This window comes from Lolium rigidum, chromosome 3 (assembly GCF_022539505.1).
Source record: "Lolium rigidum isolate FL_2022 chromosome 3, APGP_CSIRO_Lrig_0.1, whole genome shotgun sequence".
NCBI lineage: Eukaryota > Viridiplantae > Streptophyta > Magnoliopsida > Poales > Poaceae > Lolium > Lolium rigidum.
The window spans coordinates 204,522,282-204,533,733 of NC_061510.1; the positions used below are offsets into that span (position 1 = coordinate 204,522,282).

Genomic DNA, 11,452 nt, shown 5'->3' on the forward strand with positions numbered 1-11,452 from the left:
CAAACCAATCTCGGCGCATCGCCAACTCCTTCGTCTCGAGGGTTTCTATCGGGTAAGCGACATGCTTGCCTAGATCGCATCTTGCGATCTAGGCGGCACAACCCACGTTGTTCAGGCGTTGCTCGTACTGAAGCGCTTTTGATGGCGAGCAGCGTAGTTATCATAGATGTGTTAGGGTTAGCATTGTTCTTCGTTTAAGCATGCTTACGTAGTGCAACCCTTGCATATCTAGCCGCCCTCACACCTATCTCAGGTGTGGGGGCGGCACCCCGCTTGATCATTATTCGGTAGATCCGATCCGTTACGATTGCTCCTTGTTCTACAAGGATTAGTTTAATATACTGCAATAGTTAGGCCTTACAAAGGGGGAGGATCCGAGTGGCACGTAGGGTGGCGTTCGCAAGTCCTAAGCGAGGATGTTCGAGGATCAACTTCATGTTGGTTTTTAGGCCTTGTTTAGGATCGGCTTACGAGCACCGTGCGTGGCCGCGAGGCCCAACTGGAGTAGGATGATCCGATTATGCGGTGAAAACCCTAAATCGTCGTAGATCTCATTAGCTTTATCTTGATCAAGCAGGACCACCAAGTATTCGTGCACCCCGTACGAATCATGGGTGGATCGGCTCTTTGAGCCGATTCACGAGATAACTCCGAGAGCCGATCGAGGCTCGTATTTAATGTTTACATGTATGCCCTGCGAGGAAACTAAGCGAGGCATCCCCATCACCTTCCCGACCGGGTATAGGTCGGGTGGCACGCCCTTGCACTTCGCATCGCCGCGTGTGACCGGAAGAGCATTGCGGGCCGTCGCTCGGAGGGGTCTCAGCCAGCCGCAGCTCTAGGCTCTTCCCGGCTCTACGGTGTTGACAAGGCCGCTGCCCGCCGGTGGGTTTTGGCAGTCAACACTAATTAAGAAGGATACAGGCTTCCGTTTTCATTTTCATGTTTTAAACTTGTTTAAATCTTTATCGAACCTAGGATTTGGCCAAGATACAAATATATGGGCATAAAATTAAAAAAAACAGAAAAATGAAAAACCAAAGCACATAGTCTTCTTATGTCATATAGTTAGCATTAAAGTTGATAAACAAGGTTTAGACATATTCAAACCAGACAAATCAAGTATCTACCCCCTAACCCTAAACTCGGTCTTATGAAGTCTAGCATGAAGAGAAGTCGTTTTGGGTTTCAAACGTTTAAGCCAAAAGCCCATTTTCAAATATTTGAAACCTATTCAAATTTGGTTCAAACTTGAAAGACATACAAGTTATAGCACACATAGTGCATACATTTTCACACATACTGCGCTAGATAGATGCTAACCCTATAGTTTGAGGCCATTTGGATGAGGTAGAAAAAATTCTTGGATTAGAATCGTGTTGTTCGAACCCCGTAGTTGGATTTTTTTGAACCTTGATCTGTAGTACTGGGCAAAACCCTAGTTTAACCTATTCAATTATAGATTCGTATATCGATTTTTCTACCTTTTTATTATTACTATGCAGCACATGTGTGTTTGCCCGTCTAGCTAGTGAAACTCGGAGGAAGAGGGATCACTCGGAAGGAGAGAAGAAGGGAGAGCATTATGGTGTCTCCCCTTTTTCGGGTGAGATGTTGACTATTGTGCAGGGTTTGTCAGTGAGCAGGAGGTGCGAGCGAGCGAGCGAGTCGAGCAAGGCCGAGAATGAGAGAGATTTGTTTTTTTTGTGTGAGAGGGACAACCGAAGGATCCTGAAGGACCCAGAGACTTCCAATACGCATCCTGATGCGTCTTCTCTTGACAAAGAAGATGGCTGGGAGTTTGCGTACCTATTGCACGTGACTTGTGCTCACTGAAGTGTGGGAACTCACGCGTGGGCACCACACGTAAGTGACAGACCTGTTGGTGTAAAAACTCGGTTGATTATTATAGTGCATTAGAACAAAGTTTCCTATGGATTCAAGCGTAGGAAATCCAAGTTAACTCATTTACATGACATTATTTTTTCCATGAAGCAAAGTTAACACATCTATCAATTGGTACATTTTGGAGTGACTAAGAAGGATCCATGCTTACTTATTCATTTTCACGTGTTAAACTTGTCTAAATCTTGGTCAAACCTAGGATTTGACCAACAAGATTCAAATGGGCGGAAAAATAAAATAAAAATGAAAAAATGAAAAACCAAATCACATAGTCTTCTTATGTCATATAGTAAGCATTAAAGTCGATAAACAAGGTTTAGACATACCACACCATACAAATCATGTATCTACCCCCTAACCCCTAAACTCTGTCTTATGAAGTCAAGCATGAAGATAAGTGGTTTTGGGTTTCAAACATGGAAATTTCAAAAACCTCCCAAAAACTTCATATTAGAGTGACTAAGAAGGATCCAGGCTTAGCTTTGCATTTCATATTTTAAACTTGTTCAAATCATTATCAAACCTAGGATTTGACCAAGATACAAATGGGTGGGCACAAAATTTAAAAAAAAACAGAAAAAAGAAAAACCAAATCACATAGTCTTCTTATGTCATATCGTAAGCATTCAAGTTGATAAACAATAATGTCTAGATATATCCAAACCACACAAATCATGTATCTACCCCTGTCGATCTTATGAAGTCTAGCATGAAGAGAAGTCGTTTTGGGTTTCAAACATGGAAATTTCAAGAACATCCCAAAAGCTTCATTTTAGAGTGACTAAGAACGAGACTTCCCTTTTCATTTTCATGTTTTAAACTTGTTTAAATCTTGGTCAAACCGCCTAGGATTTGACCAAGATTCAAATGGGCATACAAATTCAGAAAAAAATCAAAAGAATGAAAAACCAATGCACATAGCATTCTTATGTCATATATATAGTAAGCATTAAAGTTGATAAACAAGGTCTAGACATATTCAAACCAGACAACTCATATTTTAAACTTGTTTAAATCTTTGTCAAACCTAGCATTTGACCAAAAGATTCAAATGGGCATAAAATTCATAAAAAATCAGAAAAATGAAAAACTAAAGCATATAGTCTTCTTATGTCATATAGTAAGCATTCAAGCTGATAAACAAGGTCTAGATATATCCAAACCGAGACAAATCATGTATCTACCCCTGTCGATCTTATGAAGTCTAGCATGAAGAGAAGTCGTTTTGGGTTTCAAACATGGAAATTTCAAGAACATCCCAAAAGCTTCATTTTAGAGTGACTAAGAAGGATCCATGCTTACCTTTTCATTTCATGTTATAAACTGTTTAAATCATGGTCAATCCTAGGATTTGACCAAGATTCAAATGGGCAGAAAAATAAATAAATCAGAAAAATGAAAAACGAAAGTACATAGTCTTCTTATGTCATATAGTAAGCATATTCAAGTTGATAAACAAGGTTTGGACATATTCAAACCATACAAATCATGTATCTACCCCCTAACCCTAAACTCTGTCTTATGAAGTCAAGCATGAAGAGAAGTGGTTTTGGGTTTCAAACATGGAAATTTCAAAAACCTCCCAAAAGCTTCATTTTAGAGTGACTAAGAAGGATCCATGCTTAGCTTTGCATTTCATATTTTAAACTTGTTTAAATCATTATCAAACCTAGGATTTGACCAAGATACAAATGGGTGGGCAAAAAATTCAAAAAAAAACAGAAAAATGGAAAACCAAATCACATAGTCTTCTTATGTCATATCGTAAGCATTCAAGTTGATAAACTATAATGTCTAGATATATCCAAACCATACAAATCATGTATCTACCCATGTCGATCTTATGAAGTCTAGCATGAAGAGAAGTCGTTTTGGGTTTCAAACATGGAAATTTTCAAGAACATCCCAAAAGCTTCATTTTAGAGTGACTAAGAAGGATACAGACTTCCCTTTTCATTTTCATGTTTTAAACTTGTTTAAATCTTGGTTAAACCGCCTAGGATTTGACCAAGATTCAAATGGGCATACAAATTCAGAAAAAAATCAAAAGAATGAAAAACCAATGCACATAGCATTCTTATGTCATATATATAGTAAGCATTAAAGTTGATAAACAAGGTCTAGACATATTCAAACCAGACAACTCATGTATATATCTACCCCTAACCCTAAACTCTGCCTTATAAGGTCAATCATGAAGAGAAGTGGTTTTGGGTTTCAAACATGGAAATTTCAAGAACCTCCCAAAAGCTTTATTTTAGAGTGACTAAGAAGGATCCATGCTTACCTTTTCATTTTCATATTTTAAACTTGTTTAAATCTTTGTCAAACCTAGCATTTGACCAAAAGATTCAAATGGGCATAAAATTCATAAAAAATCAGAAAAATGAAAAACCAAAGCATATAGTCTTCTTATGTCATATAGTAAGCATTCAAGTTGATAAATTAACAAGGTTTGGACATATTCAAACCATACAAATCATGTATCTACCCCTAACCCTAAACTCGGTCGATCTTATGAAGTCTAGCATGAAGAGAAGTCATTTTGGGTTTCAAACATAGAAATTTCAAGAACACATCCCAAAAGCTTCATTTTAGAGTGACTAAGAAGGATCCATGCTTACCTTTTCATTTCAGGTTATAAACTTGTTTAAATCATGGTCAACCCTAGGATTTGACCAAGATTCAAATGGGCAGAATATTAAAAAAATTAGAAAAATGAAAAACCAAAGTACATAGCTAGTCTTCTTATGTGCGTCATATAGTAAGCATATTAAAGTTGATAAACAAGGTTTTGACATATTCAAACCATACAAATCATGTATCTACCCCCTAACCCTAAACTTTGTCTTATGAAGTTGTAGCGGCCCCGGGTAGAACCCCTTATTAGATTTGCTTGTTGTTTTTCTTTTTGTGCATCATCATGGCATATGCATCATATCATCCATGTTTTTTTAACCAAATAAAATTATTTTATGAATCCTAGCTATTTTGTTTTTCCTCTCATATGGATTATATAATAAGGTCTTCTCTTATCCTTTCTTTTGACAAAACCTCAAATCAATTATTTTCAAAATTGTGTTAAACCAAACTCAAGATTTTATAAAATTATCCCTCCTTAGTTTCACTCTTTCTTCATCTCTATGTTGGCAGTCAGCCTCCTTCTCCCGAAGCCCAAGCCACACCCTCCCAGTTTCTATTTTCTTTCCTGGTTGATGGACATGGCATTGCCCTGTTTCTCTTCTCCACCCAGACGCCTCTCCTCCACTCATTAGGCATCCCACCTTCTCCCTCTCCCTTTCCCATCGAAACCCTAGCCTCTTCCTCTCTTCCCTCTGCGCCGCCATCCTCCCCTTTCTCCTCCTGGAGACAACGAGAGAAGCAGAGGAAGTTTCAGAAAACAGGTTCAGTGAACGGCATCCTTCGCCGCGACGAAATCATCAAGCTCGCCGTCGTTCCCGGCCGCCTCCGGCCCAGTCGAGGTGTTCATCTTACTCATGGTGAGACGGCACCCCTATTCCACCTCTTCCCTGTCATGTTTTCTCTTTGTTCGGCGTCGCCAAAAATCTGACGAAACTGTCATTCGTGTATGTTCGAGCGCGCCTCCGCCATGGTCGACGGCGTACCTGCGTGCCGCTCATGCTCGTTCCTGGCAGATTCCTTCCCGGCCTACCTCGTCCTCCACCACAGCCTCCCGGTGAGCTCCTCTCTCTATTTTGCCTATCCCCTGCTATTTCGTGCATCACCGCCGCCTTGCTGTGGCTCTGCTTGTACTCCTGCTTATTACGCACGCTGCACACCACGAGCACGTCCGCTGCTGCCGCTTGCTTCCTAGCCACACGCGCGCACACACCATGCTCCATCTCTGCACCACACGAGCAGCTCAAGGCCTGGTTTCCTGGTCGCCGTTGCCGATCCATCTCTTCACGTCGCCATCTTTCCCTGCTATTTGTTCAGTTTCGTCAGGTTCACAGTGAACCGTGTATCTCCAACTCTTGGTCAGATCCTCGACCTGGGTTGTTTCAAAAGTCAGCACGCCTTCCTTTGATCGTGAATCTGAGCAGTAGCCCTTTGGCTACTGGCTCCTTTATCTGCTTGATCGATATGTAGATCAAATTCTGGCCGGTGCAATTAAATTCTTGCTCTCTGTTGTGTTTTTAGAATCGTGCATGTATGTGTCTCAATCATGTTCAGCACAGCAGCAGCAGATTGTTCACTTGTTTTTTTTTCAGCTAGCAACATCTTGCAATTCTGTACCCATCCACCTGCTATCTTGGTTGCTTAGCTAGCTAGCTATGCATGACATCCATCGATCCATCCAGCAGCTTGCCCGGCTAGCTACGTGTTTTGGATTCAGTTAACAACTAGAGTTGAAATTGAGAACAAGCAAGTGCGTGAGTACTTTGATCCGGACTTTTGGCTCTCGGGTGCAGGCGCACCCTATATACTCTAAAAAATGTAGTAATTTCAAATAAAGTCAAAAAAATTCGAATCCTTTTGGGAATCAAAGATAATCAAGTATTGTACTCGTATAAATTTGTTTGGCCAAAAAATGTTTCACATTGACTTCTGGCAAAAAAATAACAAATCTATGACGAATATAGCGTGAATAGTACTTTAATATAGGACCTTCAAGTCTGTTTTTTTCACCCAGGAAACAAGAGAAGTTATTCCATGGTGAATCTTTCGTATACGAGTACAATACATGATCATCTTTGATTCCCAAAAACATTTGAATTTTTTTGACATTTTTCTGAATTATTATATTTTTTTTCATATAGGGTGCGCTTGCTCCCAGGTTCACCCATGCAATTTCGGTGAGTACTTGCCATATGCCACAGCCCTCCACGACATCCACCTGGCGTTCGCTGGTATGGAGGACAGGGCCACCCGATCCGTTCGATCTGAGAACCAGGCCCGCTTCAATCTGGACCGTCCTACCATCAAACAGAACCCACCAGCGAGGGTAACCCTAGCCGGCCGCTCCCGACCTGTGCCCTTCTCTCCCTCTCCAGGTCCTCACCCCCGGCGGCGCCCTCTCCTCTCGCGTACGGCGTTCCAACTCCCAAGCCCTCGCCGTCGTGTACTCCCTAGAAGCAGAGAGCGGGAGGACGAGGCCGTCGTCCTCGCCCTTGGGAGCCCGCGCTGCTGGGGAGAACGAGGAGGCTGCAGCGCTCTGCCTCTCCGCTGTCTCCTTCCACCGCTCGTCGCCGCCCTGCCGGCCTACTACTGCACCATGGAGCCCTCTTCTCCACGTCGCCCCCGTCGCTTTTCCTCTTGCCCTCCGGGGCCCTGTTCAGGTGGAGTACGCATCCGAGGTGACGATTTGATTACAAGATCCGAGGCGATTATCTGAGTACGCATCTTCGCCCAATTCCTTTCTTTCGTGTCTTACTTTGGGCAGGGTATTGCAACTCAGTTGTTGTTATTTTGGTATTGCGTCCACCAGCTGAGCGGTGAGGCGAAGTTGACGCAGTTGTTAATGTTGGTGCTACTGTGAGGAGGTAGTGGGCTAGCCATGCCTCCATGGTCTGGCGTCCGTGTTTCAAGTTTGTTCCAGTAGCAAGTGATGTTTAGATTTATTTATTGGAGCTATAATATCAGTGCATAGTATTTATCTGCTGCTGTGATTTTGTTTAGTCTGCTAGCTAGATTAGATCTGTTTGGTGTTTTCTTAGTTCTATTTTATTAAAATGCGCAACCACAATTGGCATACATTTTGTGCAGCTGAGCTGACCAATGTTTTCTATTCAATATTCATAAGTGGGAACTATTAGACATTTATGAACAACCTTGGTTCGTGTATTCTATTTCGTGGTTTATCTGCAATTTCGTAATTATTCATGACTGCCATAACCCCTAACCTTTCTTTTCTTTGTAACTGTAGCAATAGGTTGCTATAGCGCTTTGATTGATCCTAATTGAATGATAGGTGGCAGGTCCTTTGTTCCTCTCTTGGTTTTAGGCCACTCCTTGCTCTTATATTAACTTCATTTTTGTGTGAGATTTGGACGATTGAGATCTAGGAATGGTTTTAGGCGATGCACCTGCTTTCGGATAACGGAGAGGTAATCCATTACTAACCTGTATTTTTACAATTATGCGTGCAGATTCAGGGTTTGTAGTGGACCATGAGGTTCGCTACAGAAAACCAACTACTAAGCTTCCTCTTCAGTTTCACTATATACTTGTAGTTGTGTTAGTTTGAATCATACCAGAAAATTAAATGGAAATATTGTTTTTATCTGATCTGATTATTAGAAATAGATAGCCTTAGAGCATCTCCACCGGCAGCTGCCAAATAGGCGCCGGCAGGGGCGCCGGTACTGCCGTATGGGGGGCGCCGACACAACATCCTCTATTTGGGGATGCTACTCCCACACCGGCGCCCCCAAACCGGCGGCCCCGATAGATTTAGAAAATCAAATTCAAATTTTGAAAACGATATTCATACGAAGTTCGAACGAAATTTGTACAAATTTAACGCAAATTCAAACTAAAAAACTAAAAAAAATCTAGCGGCTCTGGGAATCGAGGCGCTGAAGTCCAGGTCGTCGCCGCTAGATGACCCGAAGGACCAGCTGTCGACGTCGTTGGCCTCCTCCTCGTCGGCCTTCTCCTCCTTTGGCGCTGACAGCTTGGATGGTCCGGCAAGGTCGACGTAGTTGCCGCCTCCTCGTTGTTTCCGATATGAACCGCCACGTCCTCTCGCTGACAAGGTGACCCCACCCTCGAAAACCGTCGTTCCGCGAGGCGCTAGCGCGCCCGATTCGCGCCCTTGGCGAAGGGGCCGGCACGGGGTTGCCAACGATTCTATTGGGCTCGAAAATTGGCCGGCACCGTTTGGGACGCACCGATGCGAGCCCATTTTCGCTCCCGGCCCCCAAAACGTTATCGGAGCCGCTATCGGGTCTGCCGGTGGAGATGCTCTTATGCACCCTCATTTATTCAGTTAGGAGATACTTTTCGGCGAATTGTTCTAAAATTGATAGTTGGGAAAAAAGTGTTTTCTTATAAGTTTAAGCATTTACTATTGATAGTTGACAAAATTTATATTCTTGCATTTTCGTCCTATATTTCTACGGTTTTTAATCTTGTTAGTTTGGTGTAGAACTATTTGTGAAATTTGCAGTAAGACTTGGTTAGAATATTTGAAATTGGAATGAAACTAATATTGCCTTACTTGCTGCAGGGGTGTTAGTTCTCTGATCATTATCCCCTTTGAACTGAATCATAGAGAGATTGAAGCATTGCATGCTCAGGGATGCCTTCATTGTTCCAGTACTTGTTGAGACAATTGATGGTATCTTATTATCCCCTATAGGATAATGTTTTAGTCAGCTGATATATATGGTTTGATGATGTGTTCTTCATATTGCAGAATCGATAGCTGCATATTCAGTCCTACATCTTTGATGACAAATTATCTTTTGAGACATGTTGTGTATATTGTGCCTTTGAAGCCCAGGGTGTTGTTTCTTTATCTGGATAATGGTGTTTCAAACCTTAGTTCCAACAATGTATCTTCAGTCTTCTTTTAGCAAAAGAATGATGTTGAAAAATATATACCGGAGGAGCTTGAAAAGGTAATCTCACAACTTGTTCTTCTTACATGTATTATTTACTACCATGGTGTATGGTATTTTAATAATCTTTCTTGATTCTTTAGTCAGCAGTCTGTTTTGTGCTTGTTGCGGCATGCTTTCCCTTTGCCCCAAGTGTTATCTTACATTTGCATAATCCTAGCTATAGGGTATCACATACTTCTCCCTTTTGATGTGTGTTAGCTAGACATCTTGTGATTCAGCACTTCACCTGTACTACAGGATTGGTGAGAATCTTTCATCAGTTAAATTTTTTTTTAACCTTGTTGTTAACTTGATTTACTTTGATCACATATAAATCCAATGCTTGAAAATGATTATCCTATATTCAGTGGCAGAGCCAGGTCATTTGTGGAGCCTGGGCGAGTTTTGAAAGATGCGGACTTGGTTAGAAATGCCCACAAGAACTCACGATGAAACACTCGATCTATAATAAAACTAATGGAGTGTTTGACGACGGAACCCGAGTAGTGTAGTTTGGGTCAGCTGGGGAAAGAGAACAAATGTGGTCTAATGGTGTTATCTTTAGATAACGGGTGGAAATGTCCTGTAGGGTGGATTTAATGGGTGTATGATGGTGGGTAGCTAGCCAGGTGTGTAACTGGTTATTTTCTATAAAACTATGTAGGCAGTGGTACTGAATACGGTGAGGCCAGGATCGGAGGCGGCCATGTGGTTGCTGCGACGGGCATGGCTAGATTTTTTGTGGTAGGAATACATGGCTTTTTTTAATAGTAAACATGCACGTCTATGTTTTGTTTGACACAAATGAGCACGCCGGCCACAGAGACTATTTAAAATCGACAAGATGGATCACGGAACAAAATTGAACACCCCTAAATGCATTCGTAGCTACCACCATAGGTACTAAATCCGCGTTAATAGTTGTATATGCTGTGCTTTTGAAATCACTGAATTCTCATCATGTTGTTACATTTCGAGAGGTGCATAAATCAAATCTTTAATCAGATGACTGAAAACGATTATCCTATATAGTTGTATATGATGTGTGCTTCTAAAATTATTGAATACTCATCATGTAGTTACTTCTCAAGAGGTGCATAAATTGTAATCCCTATTATTTTCCAAGTGTGAATGAATTGATTAAGTGCATGCCACTTCAAAGCCAAACTGAGCCAATAGTAGGTTGACTCATTAGGAGAGTTGCAACATTTGGGCTTCGCTGATATCCTCCCTTTATGCAATGCCTATTGTAATTAACATTGTTGTATATATACCGTTATTTCCTTGATATCTCTTATCTGGTTTCATTGGTTTATTTAACACTGCAAGCTTAATTCATTTACAATATCTTTTCTAAAACTCAATGACACAGGTTCACATGGACTACTGTAGCTTCGATGCCTCAGGTCCTGTTTGTTCAGGCCCACTGACAACCCATATACTCATGGCGGGCTTCTCAGGGATGCCCACACTTCAGTCTCTTCTCTGCTGCCACAGAGTTCTGTTTCTTTCTAATTTCTTTCTGTTCAGACTTACATCTTACATCTGTACTTCATGAGCTAATCTCTTAACTGGATTACACACAAAGATTGCTTCCCCGTATATGTCAACTTTGTGGAGTGGCAATCTAGGAGATGCTCTCTGTGTAAGACAAAAGTTGTTGTCACCTTCCGGTGATGCATTCAACCTTCCATTGTTCAGGATTGCTGCCTTGTTTGTAAAATAAACCTATTTGCGCATCAATATTACTTGTAGGCCGTGGCAGCTGCCATTGTTTTAAAATGGTTGTGCCACTTTCAGTCCCTTGTAACCTCAAGAACAAAAATGTTGGTGACATAAATTTTTGTTTGAGAAACAAAAATCAGGCCCAGAAAGGAAGGTTAGCAGGCGAAAAGACAAAAAATAAAACACAAACTGAAATTGGATCGCCACTAACCGGTGAGGAGGCGCCCCATGGGGCGCCCCAACCACTAGTCTAG

General features: G+C 41.7%; 1 long non-coding RNA gene across 3 annotated transcripts; it reads left to right on the top strand.

Annotated features, from left to right (window-relative positions):
* Positions 1-5,129: 5,129 nt before the first annotated feature.
* Positions 5,130-11,212, top strand: LOC124702910. 3 transcript variants are annotated; one of them, XR_007002789.1, is made up of 6 exons: positions 5,131-5,602; positions 6,687-7,261; positions 7,355-7,973; positions 9,098-9,208; positions 9,287-9,491; positions 10,846-11,212. It is a non-coding gene; the product is annotated as an uncharacterized LOC124702910 (long non-coding RNA). The 3 variants fall into 3 exon arrangements; XR_007002790.1 differs by lacking the exon at positions 10,846-11,212 and adding an exon at positions 10,138-10,818 and having other exon boundaries at positions 5,130-5,602; positions 6,687-7,973; XR_007002787.1 differs by having other exon boundaries at positions 5,132-5,602; positions 6,687-7,973.
* Positions 11,213-11,452: the final 240 nt, after the last annotated feature.